Source organism: Malania oleifera, chromosome 1 (assembly GCF_029873635.1).
Source record: "Malania oleifera isolate guangnan ecotype guangnan chromosome 1, ASM2987363v1, whole genome shotgun sequence".
NCBI lineage: Eukaryota > Viridiplantae > Streptophyta > Magnoliopsida > Santalales > Ximeniaceae > Malania > Malania oleifera.
In genome coordinates this window covers 141,560,958-141,578,438 of record NC_080417.1, presented here as the reverse complement: position 1 = coordinate 141,578,438, position 17,481 = coordinate 141,560,958, and the positions used below count along the sequence as shown (strand labels likewise).

General features: G+C 38.6%; 1 pseudogene; it reads right to left on the bottom strand.

Annotated features, from left to right (window-relative positions):
- Window positions 1–358: 358 nt before the first annotated feature.
- On the bottom strand, window positions 359–17,260 carry LOC131149401 (uncharacterized; annotated as a pseudogene).
- Window positions 17,261–17,481: the final 221 nt, after the last annotated feature.

The window sequence follows — 17,481 nt, the reverse complement described above, 5'->3', positions numbered from 1 at the left end:
ATTGAAGATCGTGGGCTTGAAGCTTGCTTTTTCATCCTTTTATTCTTCTAGTTCCATGGATTGAGCCAAGTGATATGTACTTAAGGTTCCTCGTGGCTTCCATATCATGCTTACCATTCTTGCATCTAAATCATGATCCTGTTCACAAACTCAATTGCATAGGTCAAATACCAAGTGATTTGTCATTATCAAAGCAGGATTGGACTCATAGAGTCAACAAAGGTTGTGCAACAATGTTCATTTGGTTCAACAGCAGGCCATAGGAATCTTCTTGAACCGTGTTGACATTTGAAAATTTTCATAGGGTGATAATAACAATCAGTTAAAGTGAATCAATAAGTGGATTGACATATAAATGTCGTGTCTACTATTCATGCTGCTAAAATATCCATTATCATGTCTCCAACAGTGTAGTAGCAATTCCATTGTTTGAATATAATTTTTTCGGTGATGTTTCTGCCTCTTCAAGTGGATTTCTACCCGCAAAGAAACCTGGCTTCTTGGGTTGTGGCATTGCACTCTCATTACCCAACATTAGAACAACATATGACATATTTGGTCTATATCCTCTGGATGCTGCTGAGCACATAACCAACCAATATGAATGCATCTCAATGCTTGAGATAGAGAGCATAAGTCCAAAGATGATGTATCAATTAATTCATATGGTTTGCCTTCATTCCATAATTTCCATGCCTAACATAAAACTTTTTTGTCGTTAAGTGGGACAACAGCTAAAGAAAGAAAATTTAATGGGTAAATTGCAATGATAGTCCTAAGACTACAGCCCCTGTTTCAACTTCCTTCCCAAACTTCAATTTGTCTCACCATCAATCCCAAACTTCAAAAGTGACTTCAATTCCATCCTTTTAGTCTCAATCAAAAATTTTGGATGGAATTTCAAATTATTTGCAGTGGTAATTTCCAAACTGTTGATTGAGTTCCACCCTCTTCCCAAATTTTGGTATTATATGGAACTTAGTCAAAATTTTGGGGATGAGTATGAAACTTGGTCAATAGTTTGATGACAAGTATAAAATTTAGTCAATAATTTGGCGATTACCTGGGCAATGTAGTTGGATGGTTGGATACTTGGACCAAATGGCTGCAACTAATGGTGAGATGAGATAAAATTGCAATCATTTTGAAAGTTTGGGATCAACGTGAGAAAAATTGAAGTTTGGAAATGAGTATGAAATAGTGGTTGTAGTTTGGAACTATTGGTGCAGTTTACCCAAAATTTAGATCATGGTGCACACGTGTCCAATTAGGTTAAGGCTGTGGTCAGGGTGATTAAGACCTCTATTTCTTTTCCCGCTTACAATATCCAATAGAAGAACACCAAAGCTAAAGACATCATACTTTATTGAGTATAGCCCTTCTTCAGCAAATTCTGGAGCCATATAACCACTGCAATGCATCATTCCAGAATGAGCACACTTACAAGAGATGGAAGCAAAATATAGATTATAGTTAATAATACTTACTATATTCCAACCACTTTCTTTGTCTTTGCTTCCTTTTGATCACCTTCAAATATTTTAGCCAAGCCAAAGTCTGAAATTCTTGGGAATCTCATCAACAAGCAACACATTACTGCCTTGAGATCTCTATGGATAATCCTCCATCTAAAATCTTGATGAAGATAGAGAAGCCCGCAAGCAATTCTGTAGATAATGTTGAAACGCCTAGACCGATCTAAGAGTTTACTTCATGTTTGATCTGCAATTTCCATATTCAAGTTATACCAATCCTATATTGGAAGATTTAAGTGTGTGGAAACTCATGGACTGATGAAAGAGTCAAAAATAAAGGAGTCAAACTGAAAATAAAGATTCCAAGCTTCAGTTGGGAATGTATTCATAAATTAACATCGTTTCCTATCCTTGATTGCAACAACCCAAAAGATTTACATGATTTCGGTGCTGGAGTTTTGCAATCAATATAACCTCATTTTTTAACTCACTCAACCCTTGCCCAGAGTTCATTGAAATCCTCTGCACAGCAATTTCTTGTCCATTTAATAGCATACCCTGAATAGTGGCATTCATTACAAAATGTGATATTTTATAGTAGATGAGCGTATTTAAATTATTCATTTTCATTAGTACCTTGTACTTGATCCGACACCACCTTCTCGGAGCTTCTTGTTAGATGAAAAGCTGTTGGTGGCATTGACTATTATAGCTAGTTTGAACAATTGTAGCTCTAGATTTTCCTTTTGTATGTCAACATAGTGATCTTTATTCTTGTCTGCACACATTTTTGAATGGTAGTAAATAGGATTGACATAAGTTACAAAAACAGTGCAAGGGGAAATAGAAAAACAATGGAATCTGCATAGTTATATTGAGATAAACATTAGTTTAGGTGAGCCTAAGGTTTGTTTTCTTTCAGTAATTTGAGTTGACATAGAATGTTTGTACAACACAATACAATTCATGCATTCCATTTTTCCCTGAGAAAATTCAGATTAAATTCATGACATTTTTTAGACAATTAAATTCCATAACCAATGCAACAAAAAAAAAAAAAAAAAACACACATTAGCAATTCCTAATGTATAAAACTAAATATAAAATAATGTGATGGATGTAAGTAAATAGATAGAATCAATAAAAAAAAAAAAATCTTTGTGATGAAATGAAAAAATTTGAAAATAAGCCAGTTAAATATTCAATGGCTTCCTGGCTGAGTCTGCCCCCTGTCATATTGTACATTGGTAGTGAAAATGCAACAAATTTAAGTAAATCAACCTTGTAAATACTGCCTTATTGGTTTATCCATGTAAAATATTTGCGTTCAAAGTCTTAATTATTCTTGGTACCCTTCAACCTATTATTTTGCATTTTGTAACTGAAAGTCGCTGAGAGACTAAGAGTTGGGTATTAAGGGTGCATTTGTTTCAAGAAGGCCACTCTTAGCCCAAGCTTGGTGGGATCGTAGTAAAGAACTTGGCAGGCTAAGGGGCTCCTTAGCCTATACACATGGGCAGGAGTAATTCCATTTCCCACCTCACCAAAACTAAAATAAAAATCAACATAGCCAGCTTAGACTAATGCAAATAAAGGCATAAAATCCAAAAAAAAAAAAAATACAAAAAGAAGTTTCACTCGTGTCCTTATCTTGATTCTTGTCCTTTATAGACAGCAGACTGAGCTCAAGATAAGTTCAACCTATGAGTCAGTCCAAACACAGCCTTAACCATCCAATTTATATGCTGTCAAACCTACGTTTGAAGTGAGGTTCTAGAAATTTGAAAAAGGACTTAATAATGCCCCTTAGTAAATCCATGTCCACTCTTCGTCAGCACACACAAGAGTGGCCTTTGTTAGCTTAAAGACTGGATAAGAGTATATTTTTTAATCTATTTAGTTATTAGTTCAAGATACAAAATTTCTTTGACAAAAAACTTTTGTTTTTGTCAATATATCGTTGAAATTTTCATTTTGCAAAGAATTTCATTAAAATTTAATATCTGGTTGCAACAACTATAATCATTCTATTGGGAAATATGAAATACTGAAACTATAAGAGCTTGAGAATGGAAGCAGTTTGAAAACGTTTTCCTTTTAAGCTTCTCCTGCTTTTGCAGATGTAATAGCTGATTATAAGCATCCCAGAAACTATGACAGTGGCTGCCACAGTTACTGCAGCTGCCTTTATCTTAGACCAGAGTTTTGTTCCTTTATTTATAAAATTCAAATTTAGGAAGCAAAGTATGATCAAGATACACCTATAACTGAAAAAATAATGACATCACTGTTCTAAAATAAGAAGATAGGTTTATTGCAAAATACAGTGGAGATGGTGAAAAGAAAATGAAAGCAGCCCATACCTAATTCTGAAGCAGGCATTCAAATATAGAGGTCCTGTCCACTGGCTGGAAGCTGTCAAATATCAATAAAATTTCCAAACCACGTGACAAAGCCACTACCTTGACACTTCAATCCATGTGTACCGCTGAAGCAACTGGTTTGGTTCAAAACCACCCTTGACATTATAGATTTATTTTTAAGCTGGAAGTTGTAGAACACCTCCTCCTGACTGTACTTGAACTAAACTGATAAAGTGGGTTTGGCCGCAATTCAGGGGCTCCACTGTATCCAAGGCCATTACATGGCCCACTCTGGTAGTATTTGGTGTCACCATTCCACGTACAGGGCTTGGGAAAATTATGAAGTTCTATATTATAAGTAAGGTCCTGAGAGATGGATCATCTAAGTTCTTCCATGATGACAAATGCCTTTTGAGACCTATCCTCAAGTCCCACCCAATTTTCATCCCTGTTAACACAGTGTTTGATGGGTAATCGAAGCTTTGCCACAAATAAATTTCTGGGTTACTGCCTTTCTCATATCGTAGGATAAGATTTCCTGAATCCAAAAGCTGTGCTGCTACTGGATCAGCTCTTTTGGATGAGCTTGGTGATCAAACAACAGTTTGATTAGTATGACTGAGAAGGACGAGGCTGCCTGTGCTGTTAATCATCAACACGCCTGACCAGTCAGTAATTGGGCTGTTTCTGTTTGCGACCCAAACATCTGTTCTAGTTGGGATGTTCTTGTACCAGGCTCCCAAGTATCGTTTCCTTGAATTTCCTGGACTAAAGAAACCCAGTTCAAACCTCCTTCTTGGGAGACTAAGGGTAGAGAATGAGAATGAATCAATTGTATATTCAATTGTGTATTTTTTACATACTCGGGTCCCTATTTTATATTTACATAGAGAATAAAATATGGAAAACAGAAGAGGACATAACTTGCAGTTGAGATGTGTAGTTTAGCTTCGGTGGGGGGTCTAAATTTATAGCCTCTGGCTTGTGGCAAGATCTCATGGTAGGTGGTGGTGGCTCACCCACCATGGTAGGTGGCGGTGGCTCACCAACCATGGTCGTCGTTCACACTGGTGGCCGTCATTCCACACTCCCCCTCAAGTTGGATCATAGATATTGATCATGTCTAACTTGCAAATAAACTCTTTGAAGCTAGATCTATGTAATTCCTTAGTGAAAATATCTACTAATTGTTCTCTTGTAGGGATATAGGTCATGCAAATTGTCCGCTTCTCAATTTTCTCCTTTATAAAATGCCTGTCCACTTCTATATGTTTAGTCTTGTCGTGCTGAACAGGATTATGAGAAATACTAATGGCGGCTTTGTTGTCGCAATAGAGTTTGATGTGGAGCTCTATTGTGCTGCGTAGTTCTTCCAAAAGTTTTTGTAACCATAGCCCTTCACATATCTCTTGTGTAACAACTCTGAATTCAGCCTCAGCACTGCTTTTGGCTACCACACTCTGCTTCTTACTCCTCCATGTTACTAGATTTCCCCAAACATAGGTACAGTAGCCGGTAGTAGACCTTCTGTCCTCTGCTAATCCTGCCCAATCCGCATCTGTGTAGATCTTTACCTTTTTACTGTCACCTTTCTTGAAGAATAGTCCTTGCCCGAGAGAGCATTTCAGATATCTGAGAATCTTATATACTGCTTTTAGGTGACTCTGCTTTGGTGAGTGCATGTGTTGACGGACCACACTTACAGCGAAAGCAATTTCAGGTCTAGTGAGAGAGAGGTAGATCAATCTACCTACTAGTCTCTAATATCTCTCTCTATCCACAGGCTTTCCTACATCTTCCGTTCTTTTTCCTGCTTCAATAGGAGTATCGCTTGGTTTACAACCAAGCAGGCCAGTCTCGGTCAAAAGGTCAAGTACATACTTTCTCTAGGAGTCACTAATTCCCGTCCTTGATATGGCGACCTCCATTCCCAGGAAATGTGGCATTTGACCCAGGTTCTTTACCTCAAACTATGTGGCTAAGATTTTCTTCAATCTCTCCACCTCTCTTGTGTCATCTCCAGTGAGAATGATGTCATCGATGTACACAATCAGGATGGTCCTTCTTCCTTTATTGGACTGTTTGAAGAACATAGTGTGATCTGACTACCCCTGTCGGTATCCTTGATTCTTTATCACCTTCGCAAATCTATCAAATCACTCCCTCAGTGATTGCTTGAGTCCATACAGGGATTTATTCAATTTACACACTTTGGTTTCTTCTACCTCCTTGCAAAATCCTAGTGGTAGCGTCATGAACACTTCTTCTTCTAGCTCACCATTCAGAAAAGCATTCTTGGTGTCAAACTGATGGAGTGGCCAGTCCAGGTTTGCTGCCAGGGACAAGAGAACCCGTATAGTGTTCAGCTTTGCTACTGGTGCAAAACGTCTTGTTGTGGTCAATACTGTATGTCTGAGTGAACCCCTTTGCCACAAGGCGGGCTTTGTATCGTTCTACTGTGCCATCAGCCTTGTACTTCACTGTGAACACCCACTTACAGCCCACTGGTTTCTTCCCCATTGGCAAAGTCTTCACCTCCCAAGTTCCATTCTTTTCTAGTGCCCTTATCTCTTCCATCACTGCCTCTCTCCACTTTGGAATCTCCAAGGTTTCTTGAATGTTTTTAGGAATCTGGATTCTGTTAAGGTTAGAAGTAAAAGCACGACACTTGGCAGAAAGAGCATTGTAAGATACAAATTTTAAGATAGGGTGGAGAGTACATGAACGACGTTGTTTTCTAAGAGCAATGGGTAAGTCATGTTTTACCTAGTCAGGATTGGAGTCGGACTCATGAGGAGTTGGATCTATCACTGGTTTTGACTCTTTTGGTGCTTTGGAAGTGAGTGTCTCATTCGTCTTCAATTTTGGCCTCCTTGAGTAGACAAGTGTTTCCCTATTTGTTTGTATTTCCGCATCTCCCCCTGAGCTCAAGTTTCCTTCTGTACTAGGCGAAGGAGCGGATATAGGGTATGGAGTGGTCTCGAAAACAGCCATATCGAAGTAGTCTGAGTTTGAGGGTCGAGCTTTACTCAAGGACTCCCCCTGAAGCGAGTAATAGGGGGTATGTTCAAAGAAGGTGACACCCAGGCTAACATAGAGTTTCTGGGAGATCGGGTCATAGCATTTGTAACCTTTCTATGTGGGAGAGTAACCAAGAAAGATACATTTAAGTGCTCTAGGATCCAATTTGTTTCGCTTGGGGGCGTGAATGTGGACAAATACAATGGACCGGAAGACACGAAGCGGAAGATGTGAGCCGAGCCTTGAATTGGGAAAAGTCTCTTGGAGTTTTTGGAGCGGAGTTGCAAGGGATGGGACTCTACTAGGAATTTGGTTAATGAGGTATGTGGCTATCAAAATTAAGTCACCCCAAAATTTTGTTGGCATGTGAGAGGTGAACAACAGGGCACTAGCAACTTCAAGGATATGTTGATTTTTCCGTTCAGCAAGGAGTGATTGAAATACTCAGTACCATTGTCAGTACGAAGGATTTGGATTTTGTGTGAAATTGGGTTTGTATCATAGAGTGAAAATTCATGAAGACTGATCGAACCTCAGTTTTATTAGTCAATAAAAATACCTGACACAGACGAGTGTGATCATCAATAAAAGTAATAAATCATTTTGTATGGGTCCTATTAGGAGTACGAGAAGGTCCCCATAGATCATTGTGAATCAGACTAAATGGCATGGATGTTTTATACTAAGATCTAGGAAAAGTAGTATGATGGTGTTTGGCAAGTTCACACACTTCACATTGAAAATCCAAGGCAATTTTATTCGAACATATTGAAGGAAATAAGTGCTGCAAATACTGAAAACTAGGATGTCCCATCCTTTTGTGCCATAACAAAAGTTCATTTTCCCTAGGACTAGATGCAGAATTACAAATAGTAGGACACGGTCCATTCACATTAGTTTTGTTGAAGTAGTAGAGCCTGTCACATCCCTTAGCACTGCCAATCGTCATCCCCGATGATAGGTTCTGAAAGACACAATGAGAGGGTATGAATTAAGCTGAACAATTAGACTGTTTGGTTAACTGACTAATAGACAGCAAATTGCACGATAAATTAGGAACATGGAGGATAGATTTAGGAGTAATAGATTCCGAAATACGAAAACTCCCTTTGCCAGCGACAGGGGATAGAGTCCCATCTGCAATTTTGACTTTTAAATTACCTGCACAAGGTGAGTATGTTGAAAGTAAATGACGAGCATCGGTCATATGGTCAGATGCACCTGAGTTAATAATCCAAGGGGTAAAATGAGGAGTGGTACTAAGGGTTGTCAAAAAAGTACCTTTGTGGGCTGAAGAGCCAGATGACATAGTATTAGTGGACTGACTTGAGGCTTGGAAATTGGAAAATAGCTCATATATTTTCGCAAGTTGGTCGGAATTAAATTTCCCACTAGAAGCTGTTAGGCCATGGGCTTCTGTGGGTAATTTTTTTGTGTGGGTTTCGGTGGAGGACTGATGACCATGGACTTTATTGGGCTGTCTGGGCTTCCAATCCACAGGCTTGCCATGTAAGGTCCAGCAGGTGTCTTTAGTATGACCCGTTTTTTTTGCAATGCTCACAATAGGGCCTTCTGGACTGTTTTGGGCTGGATCCAGTATGAGGCCCACGGGTTATAAGAGCTGAAGCCTCGGGCCCAGACTTGTTTTGCTCCTTCAATATCACGTTCCTCCTACTTTCCTCACGCTGAACCTTTGAGAAGACTTCTTGGATGGAGGACAGTGGCCGGCGACCTAGAATCCTGCTCCTCATGTCGTAAAGCTCTCGGTTCAGCCTTGCCGCAAACTTGAATACTCTCTCGTTCTCCATCTTCTTCTTGAAACGTGCACTGTCACCCGTGCATTCCCATTCCTCTTCGCAGCTGAGATCAAGTTCTTGCCAAAGTCTGAGCATCTCGGTGTAGTATTTCGTGACTTCCCAATCTCATTGCTTCATCTGTCATAGCCGCGTTTCAACTCGAAAATTTGGGAAGCATTTTCAGTATTTGGAGTTTGTCTCACGCACCGCATCCCACACGTCCTTTTCCGTCAGTAGAATTTGCCAATGGCTGGCTTCATAGAGATTATCAAGCATGATGTTATCAAGGAGTTCTCGGACCGCCATTTCTAGGATGCCACTGCATCAGTAGGAGGTGATCGCCGAGTCTCGTCGGTAAGAAAGTTGAGCTTTCCGTTACCGTCAATAACGAGCTTGATTGACTGTGCCCATTCTCTGTAATTCTTACCATTGAATTTTTCAACAGTAAGATCGAGTGGGGAATTCTCGAATATGCTGGCCGAGCCCATGGAGAGGTTATCTCAAACTCTCTTTCATAGGTTGTTAACTGGCTGGACTCATGGGTGTCTCCTTTTTGGGCAGCCATTGTTTGCTTAAGGTCTTGGAGTAACTCGAGCTCTAATACCATGTAGAGAAGGGAATGAATCAATTGTATATTCAATTGTGTATTCTTTACAATACTCGGGTCCCTATTTAACATGTACACAGAGAATAAAATATGGAAAAACAGAAGAGGACACAACTTGCAGTCGAGATGTGTAGTTTAGCTTCAGTGGGGGGTCTCAATTTATAGCCTCTGACTTGTGGCAAGATCTCATGGTAGGTGGTGGTGGCTCACCCACCATGGTAGGAGGCGGTGGCTCACCCACCATGGTAGGTGGCCCTCATTCACCAACCGTGGCCGTCGTTCACACTGCTGACCATCATTCACCAACCATGGCCGTCGTTCACACTGTTGGCTGTCATTCCACACTAAGGTCTTTCCCTCCCTCAAATATTGGGATGGATTAATGATGTCAGCCACATTGGTGGCTTTGGAGAGGAGATCGAGTAACTATACAAGCAGAAAATAAAGGATGCCCATTGATTTATTATAGCTGTACTCTCTTGCGGGCTGTGGCTCTTAATTCTCTTGTCAAATTCCTTCTTTAAAGGCAGATGGCAGTATGGCACATTTAGAAGTGACAAATATTAGGTAGCATGTTTCCTTCTCTACAGGTTGTCTCCCCCATGAGGACAAGTCTGACTTCCGCCAGGCAATGGCAACAGTCTCATTTAGAGTCAGGGGTCAGGAGCAAAGATTTCCTGCACCGGTTGATCATAGCCTGATTAATAACATGTGATTAAGATTCTAATTACGTACAAAAAATTGATTTTGATACCTTCATTTTGGTCTACCTTTGAAAAAGTTGATGTGGGGAAGTTGAAGGGAGAAAAGGGGTGAGCCTATGAAGAAAATTTTATACAAATCTTATTCCTTGTAATTGATCTAAACTAATTGGCCAAGCTGTTGATTGGTCCATTTACTTTTGAAATCTTGGTTTAAGCAGTGAATCTTTACTGTGATTTTCATTTGCATTTTGCAGTTATTTTTTTTTTTTTTTTTAATGTTGTGCCTGACAAATGGTCAACTTAGAATATCTGACATAGGAATTAGTCCCCATAAACCAAGAAATGTCTAAATCATAATCTGAAAATGGAAAATGAGTACTATTTTTTATTTCATTTTCTGTTTTTCTTTTGTTTTTGACCCTTGGCTCCGTGCTATTACCTGCCATTGGCAAGAATGAACCACAATAAACTGAAGTGTTAGCACAGTGGTGGTGTCCTGGAATTGGTCATAGCCATTACTATGGTGTTTCGTTTGTACTAAAAAAATATTTCATGAAATAATTTTCCTGTATTCTCATTTCTAAGAATGAGATGATGGTCTCATGAAAATATTTTTATTTGATCCCTGCTATAAAATTCCAGAATTTGACAGGCATTTCAGAAAGTATGTTTGTACCCATAACAAACAGCATACAAAGATTAATTATATTTTCAGCATGAAAACTTAAATAAGAATGTGTTCCAAATTAAATTTATGCCTTAAAAATTTCAATCATCATAAATAAAGATTTTTGGCACATAATAGTCTAATTAATTAAATTCAATGTAAGTAGTCAAGGACAGCAAAGACAAAGGGGGAAAAAAGGCACAGAAAAATAAAACCAAAGCTGCAGCCTGCACATGGGGACAATAGAAGCAGCTAGTGGACTTGTTGCGCTTTCCAATTCAACGATGTACAGCTTAATAAATCAAAAGTATAAAAATAATGTGATTATATGCCTGTATCCAAAAATATGAACAAGTAATAGTAATAATGTGATAGAATATTTAATTTTTAAATAAAAGTATGACTTTCTGTCACATTGTTAAATTTTATAAGATCCTTTACAATATTAGGTTTGTTAAATTTTATAAGATCCTTTACAATATTAGGTACATGTAGTTTATATTAAAATATGGTATGATAGTGTTTATATCTAAAATTATTATTTTTCAGTATTCAATGCCCAACTGATCAAAATTCTTGACTAAATACTAGCTGTTAGGGAATTTAAAAAATAAAAAAATAAAAAGAAGCCTCGTGAGCGGCTCCATTGATTATTGATAAAAGAAGCTCATTGGCAGAAGGTAGAAGAAGCAGAAGCACCAACGAATAATGACAGTCGAGATTCCTCTCTCTTGGAATGTGTGTGTTTCTACAGCCTAAGAGAAGTTAGGCTTGTGTAATGTCTTTATAACTTACATTTCTAAAGCAATATCTGGACGGATTCTGTTAAGAACTTTATTCCCATTTTTAATAAACTATCAACTACGATGAAAGCTTCAATTGCATATATGTTTCAAAAGGACAGTAATCATATATTAGGAATCTTATAGTTTGTGCAGAAACATTAGTGTTTATGAAATTCAGTGAGCAGAAACATGTTTCAGGGTATGTTTGGTTCGCAGGTTCGGCTAAGCTAAGGGTCCTTAGCCCGTCTTTGGTGTAATATATAAGAAGAATTGAACTAACCGGGAAGGGGGTGCCTTGGCCCATTTGTTTGGGATAGGGTTGGCCATTTCTCCCCCACTGGGTAGCCCCAGTTAAGGCTGGGGCTAAGGCAGAAAAGAATGAAGGTAGCCTTGGTGCTGGAGACTTTTTCGTCAATTCTATAAGAAAAAGACAAGACTCCCTTGAGCTTTCCTAACTATTTTTTAACTTGGTAACTAATGAATTTGGGGGCATTGCTGGTTGCTGCTGTCTTTGGGGGTGACAAGGAGCTCTTTGATGGGCACATTGACTTTTCCGAAGTCCATGTGACCGAGGGCGCGGTCAAAGCGGAGGTGGAAGATGATGAGCAAGGCGACCATCCTGCCAATGGCAAATTCTTGCCGGTGGCCTTGTTGACGAGGGTCTTCTGCCCCATGAGATGGTCATTGGAGATTGAAATAATGACAGTGTACACATCTATCTTAGAGAAGGTGTTCACATCTCGTAGATATTTTTTAGATATCTTTTTGATTTCTAAGGTCATGTACTCCTTGGGCATGGAGAGAGAGAGAGAGAGAGAGAGAGAGAGAGAGGATTGGAAGAGAATTAAAGTGGAGTTACCTAATTCAAGGGTATTTTGGTCTTTTTGGTATTTAGCCTTTTCTCAGGTGTTGCAATTCAAACATGGGTCAGGATAATATTCATATCTGGTTAAGTCCTATATAAACTTTAGCTATCAAAACAAACGCACCCTAGGAGTTTTACTCCTTTCAACACTGTTAGGCAAAGTTTTGGAGGACTTCTTTCGCTTGCGTATTTTAAGCTGTGATTTATTCTGAGTAAAGCATCAAACTTGGGCTCTGTTCTCCTTTTCCCTTTGGTCTCCTTATGTCAATCCTCATTTTTTTTTTCTATTTATCTTTTCTTTTGTTTGCATCCAGTTATTTAGGGTTTTAGCTTCCATTTTTCCAGAAATAAAAAAGCCAAAATTTAAATTTCCTTTAGGATAGCATTTTGATTGTATTTCTTCACTTTATATCTAAGAATTAAATTTTCTAAAAACATTTTGTTTTCTCCATCCATTTTCCATTTTTAAAATGTAAAATTTTTCTAAATTTACTCTTTATATGAGTTCCATTTTCATCAAGAAATTTTCGTAACAGTTAAATTGACCTTTTCATCAATAATTCCAATTCTTTGATTAAATATTTTCCGAAATACCCATAATTGATTCCTTAGTGATAATTTCATTTGTTGAATTCATAAAAACTAGTCAAATTTATTTTCTACCACTAAAGCCACTGCTCATTTTCAACCCATGCAGAACGCATCAATGTGAAAATTAACCTCTGTTAAGCACGCTCACTGGATCCTCGTCATTGTAAACTTTGGGAACCATGAAGGGCAGAGTTCTTAAGGTTGTTAAAATATAACTTTCTTGTTGCAATCAATCAACAATTGAAGCCCACTGCTGCGCGTTTCGATGAAACGGCTCACACCCAGTGAGGGCAAGGTTGGAATCAAAGGTTGTGCAACAATAGTCATTAGCTTTAATGTCAAGTTGGTAGTATCTATATGTTATATGGCATAACCACAATGACGTTTGAAAATTTCCATTGTAGCAATGGATGATAATTATAATTAATTAGGCAAATCTAGAAATTGATCAGCATATGAATGATAATACATTGACATGCAATGATGTTGTGAAACCTTTTTATGGAGCTAGGGCATAATACTTAGGTTGTGAAATGATCCCTTATCGCCCCTCTAGTTGAGTGATAGTAGTTTCATTGCTTGAAGGTTTTCTTTGTGAAGTATCTGCTTCTTCAATCGGATTTCTGCCTATGAAAAACCTGGCTGCTTGGGTTGAGACATTGTGCTCTCACTAGTCAACATTAGAATCACTGATGACATGTTTGGCCTATCCTCTGAATACTGTTGAACGCATAGTAGACCAATATGGATGCATCGCAACACCTCTGATTGAGAGCATGGTTCCAAATATAATGCATCCATTAATTCAAATGGCTTGCCTTCATTCCATAATTTCCACGCCTATAGGACATAAAAACCACCCTTGTCATTAAGTCATACAAAAAATTAAAGAAAGAAAATTTAGATCTTCATACTCACATGTCCAACTAGGTTAAGGCTGTGGCTTGGGTGATTGAAACCTCTATTTCTCTTCCCACTCACAATCTCCAATACCAGAACACCAAAGCTAAACACATCAGATTTTATAGAGTATAGCCCATCAACAGCATATTCTGGAGCCATATAACCACTGTTCCACATGATTGGAGAACAAACAGTTACAATAGATGGAAGAAAAATATAGATATATAGTTAATAATACTTACTATGTTCCAACAACTCTCCTTGTCGTTGCTTCATTTTGATCACTTTCAAAAAATTTAGCCAAGCCAAAGTCTGAAATTTTTGGGTTCATCTCATTATCAAGCAACACATTACTCGCCTTGAGATCTCTATGGATAATCCTCAACCTAGAATCTTGATGAAGATAGAGAAGCCCCCGGGCAATTCCACATATGATATTAAAGCGTCTGGACCAATCTAATAGTTTACTTCTTGTCTGATCTGCAAGCTTCTTATTAAAGTTAAAGCAATGACCCAATTGGCGTGGTCAAGAAAAATATCTATGATTGAAAGCCTGGGAAACAATAATAACATATAATCTGGTTACATTAGTAGGTTAGGAGTGTCATACCAAAAATAAAGGAGTCCAAGCTGTTGTTGGGCATGTATTCGTAAACCAACATCCTTTCCTCTCCTTGAATGCTACAACCCAAAAGCTGTACAAGATTTTGGTGTTGAAGTTTTGCAATTAACATAACTTCATTTTTGAACTCACCCAACCCCTGCCCAGAGCTGACTGAAAGCCTCTTCACTGCAATTTCTTGTCCATTTAATAACGTACCCTGAATATTACCATTCATTACAAATAATATTCCGTATCCAATGAGCCTATTTAGATTCTTCAGGGTCATTAGTACCTTGTACACCGGTCCAAAACCACCTTCTCCAAGCTTACTGCTAAATGAAAAATTGTTGGTGGCATTGACTATTATAGTCTGTTCGAACAATGGTAGCTCAAGGTCTTCTCCTCGCACTTCACCAGTGTGATCTTTAGCACTGTTGTTGCCTGCATGTTTTTGAATTTATTAAACAAATATGACATCAGTTACTGAACACTAGTTCAGCAAATTTAAGGGTAAAATGTCAGCTTTGTTTTGATATTTCTAATAAACATAGAATGTATGTACTATACCATTTTCTGTCTATTGTCTCGTATCTCTCACCTTCCTCCCCACCCCTTCCCAAAGTTGAAACCCGTGACCTCTAACATAGCCATCTCATGAGACGCCTACCATTCTATTATAAATTTATGCGTTTTTTTTGTCCTCAACAATTCAAATGATTAAATTCATCTAATTTAGCCAATATATTCCCTAGTCAATGCGAAAATCGAGAGCACTAGCAATTCCTAATGCATTTAAATGTAAATATAAAAGTAACGTGATAATGTAAGTAAATAAAATTTAAAATTTTAGAAAGAAATTATAAAAAGAAGACTTCAAACCAAGCTAGCCAAACAGCCCAAGGACTTGTCAATTGAGTCAAAGCCATCATAATGTGCTATGGTACCTAGAATGGCCCTAATGTAAATAAATCAACCTTACAAAACAGTGCCTTGCTGGTTTCTCCAGGTGAAAATACTTGAGGTCAAAGAATTATTCCCTGTAGCCTAGAACTTAGCATGTTGTACGTTGTAGTCAACAGAAGTCGCTGAATATTGATGTTCTGGGTACTAATTTATGCTTTTATAGGCAGCCAAACCTACAGTAGGTCTCCAGAAATTTGAAAATGGGCTCCATATGACCTCTTGCTGTTTGAAACTTTATATTTTTCCAATAATTATAGACTTTTTTATCTTGCAATGAATTACATTGTAATTTCATGGTGGCAATGATCATAATTGTCCCATTGGGAAAGCTGAACTGAAATTTTACCTTTTAAGCTTCTCTTGCTTTTGCAGATGTAATAGGTGAGTATAAGCAGCATAGAAACCATAGGGATGGAAGCCACGGTTATCACTGCTACCTTTTTCTTAGACCAGCTGTATCCTCCTTAATTGTCCAAAAAAAAAAAAAAATTATTTCAAGGTTTCAAGCTTTCAAGACAAGAATATATATTTATTGGAAAAGACTGGAACAAATGATTTTACTTTAAATGCAGTGTATGAAAATTCATGTCAGCTAAGTAAAGAAAACAAAAGCCCAGCGCCATACCTAATTCTGAAGCAGGCATTCGAATGTAGAGGTCCTGTCCACTGGATGTAAAATATCGAATATCAATAAGATCGCCAAACCACATGACACAGCCACTACCTGTTCCTCTAAGGTCTGAGTTTGTATAAGCCATACAAGAACAGTTGGCCAAGCATCTGGCCCTGCATTCCTTAAGATTCATGCTAGTGTTCACCCAAGTATGTGTAGTCTCCGGCAATTTCAACCTTTCAAATTTGGCAAACCTGTCACTATGGCAGTTCAATGGCTTATTTCTGACACACCCAAGTGACCATTCCATTACACTCCATCTTTCCAGTGACTTGGGTGTGAAACCCTTCAGACATTGGCAAACTGGTGATTCACTAATCACACAAATTCCATGGGGACCACATAGGCCATAATCATCACAGTGGTCTCTAGGAGCTGTTAGGTAAACTCGCCAAGTCCGATCTACCTCAATCCATGTGTAACGCTCAAGTGAATAGCTGGTTTGGTTCAAAACTAACCTGGAGATTACAGATTTGTTTTTAAGCTGGTAAGTGTAGTATATCTCATCCTGATCATGGATGATGAATGCAAACTGATAAATTGGATTTGGCCGTAATTCAGGAGCACCGCTGAAACGAAGGCCATTCCATGGCCCACACCGATGGTACTTGGTTTGGCCTTTCCAGATAGAGGGCTCAGGATAATTATGAAGTTCTATGTTGTATGTTAGCTCCCCGATGGAGGGATCATCTGAGTTCCTCCAAGATGTTAAACTCCTGCTGAAACCAGTCCTCAAGTCCTGCCCAACTTTCATCCCTGGTAACAATGTATCTGATGGATAATCAAAACTTTGCCATAAATAACTTTCTGGACCACTGTTTTTCTCATATCTGAGGACTAGATTTCCTGAATCCAAGAGCTGTGCTACAACTGGATTCTGATACTCAGCTGCTCTGGATGAGCTTGATGACCAAACAACAGTCTCATTAGTCTGACAGAGGAGGGCAAGGCTGCATGTGCTGTTGATCATCAACACACCCGACAAGTCAGCAATTGGGTTGTCTCTGTTTGCAACCCAAACAACTGTTCTAGTCGGGATGTTTTTGTACCAGACTCCCATGTATCGATTCCTGGAATTTCCCGGACTAAAGAAACCCAGTTCAAAACTTCCTTCATTGGAGACTATGGTCTTGCCATCACTCAAAGGTTGGGACAGATAGATGGTATCACCAGCATTGGTGGCTTTGAATAGGACATTTAGTAACTCAATCCATACAAACAGAAAATAAAGGGTGCCCATTGATTTTTTGTAGCTGTAGTTTGCTGCGGGCTGTGGCCCTTAATTTTCTCGCCAAGTACTCTTTTTAAAGACACAGATGGCACACATTTTGATGCAACAGACACCAGGAAGAATGTTTCCTTCTTTGCACGTCGTCTTCTACTGAAGACAAGTTGGGACTCATCGCAAAGCAGTTTCAACAGTCTCAACTAGTTACAGCGGCCAAAGTGCAAAGATTTCTTGCT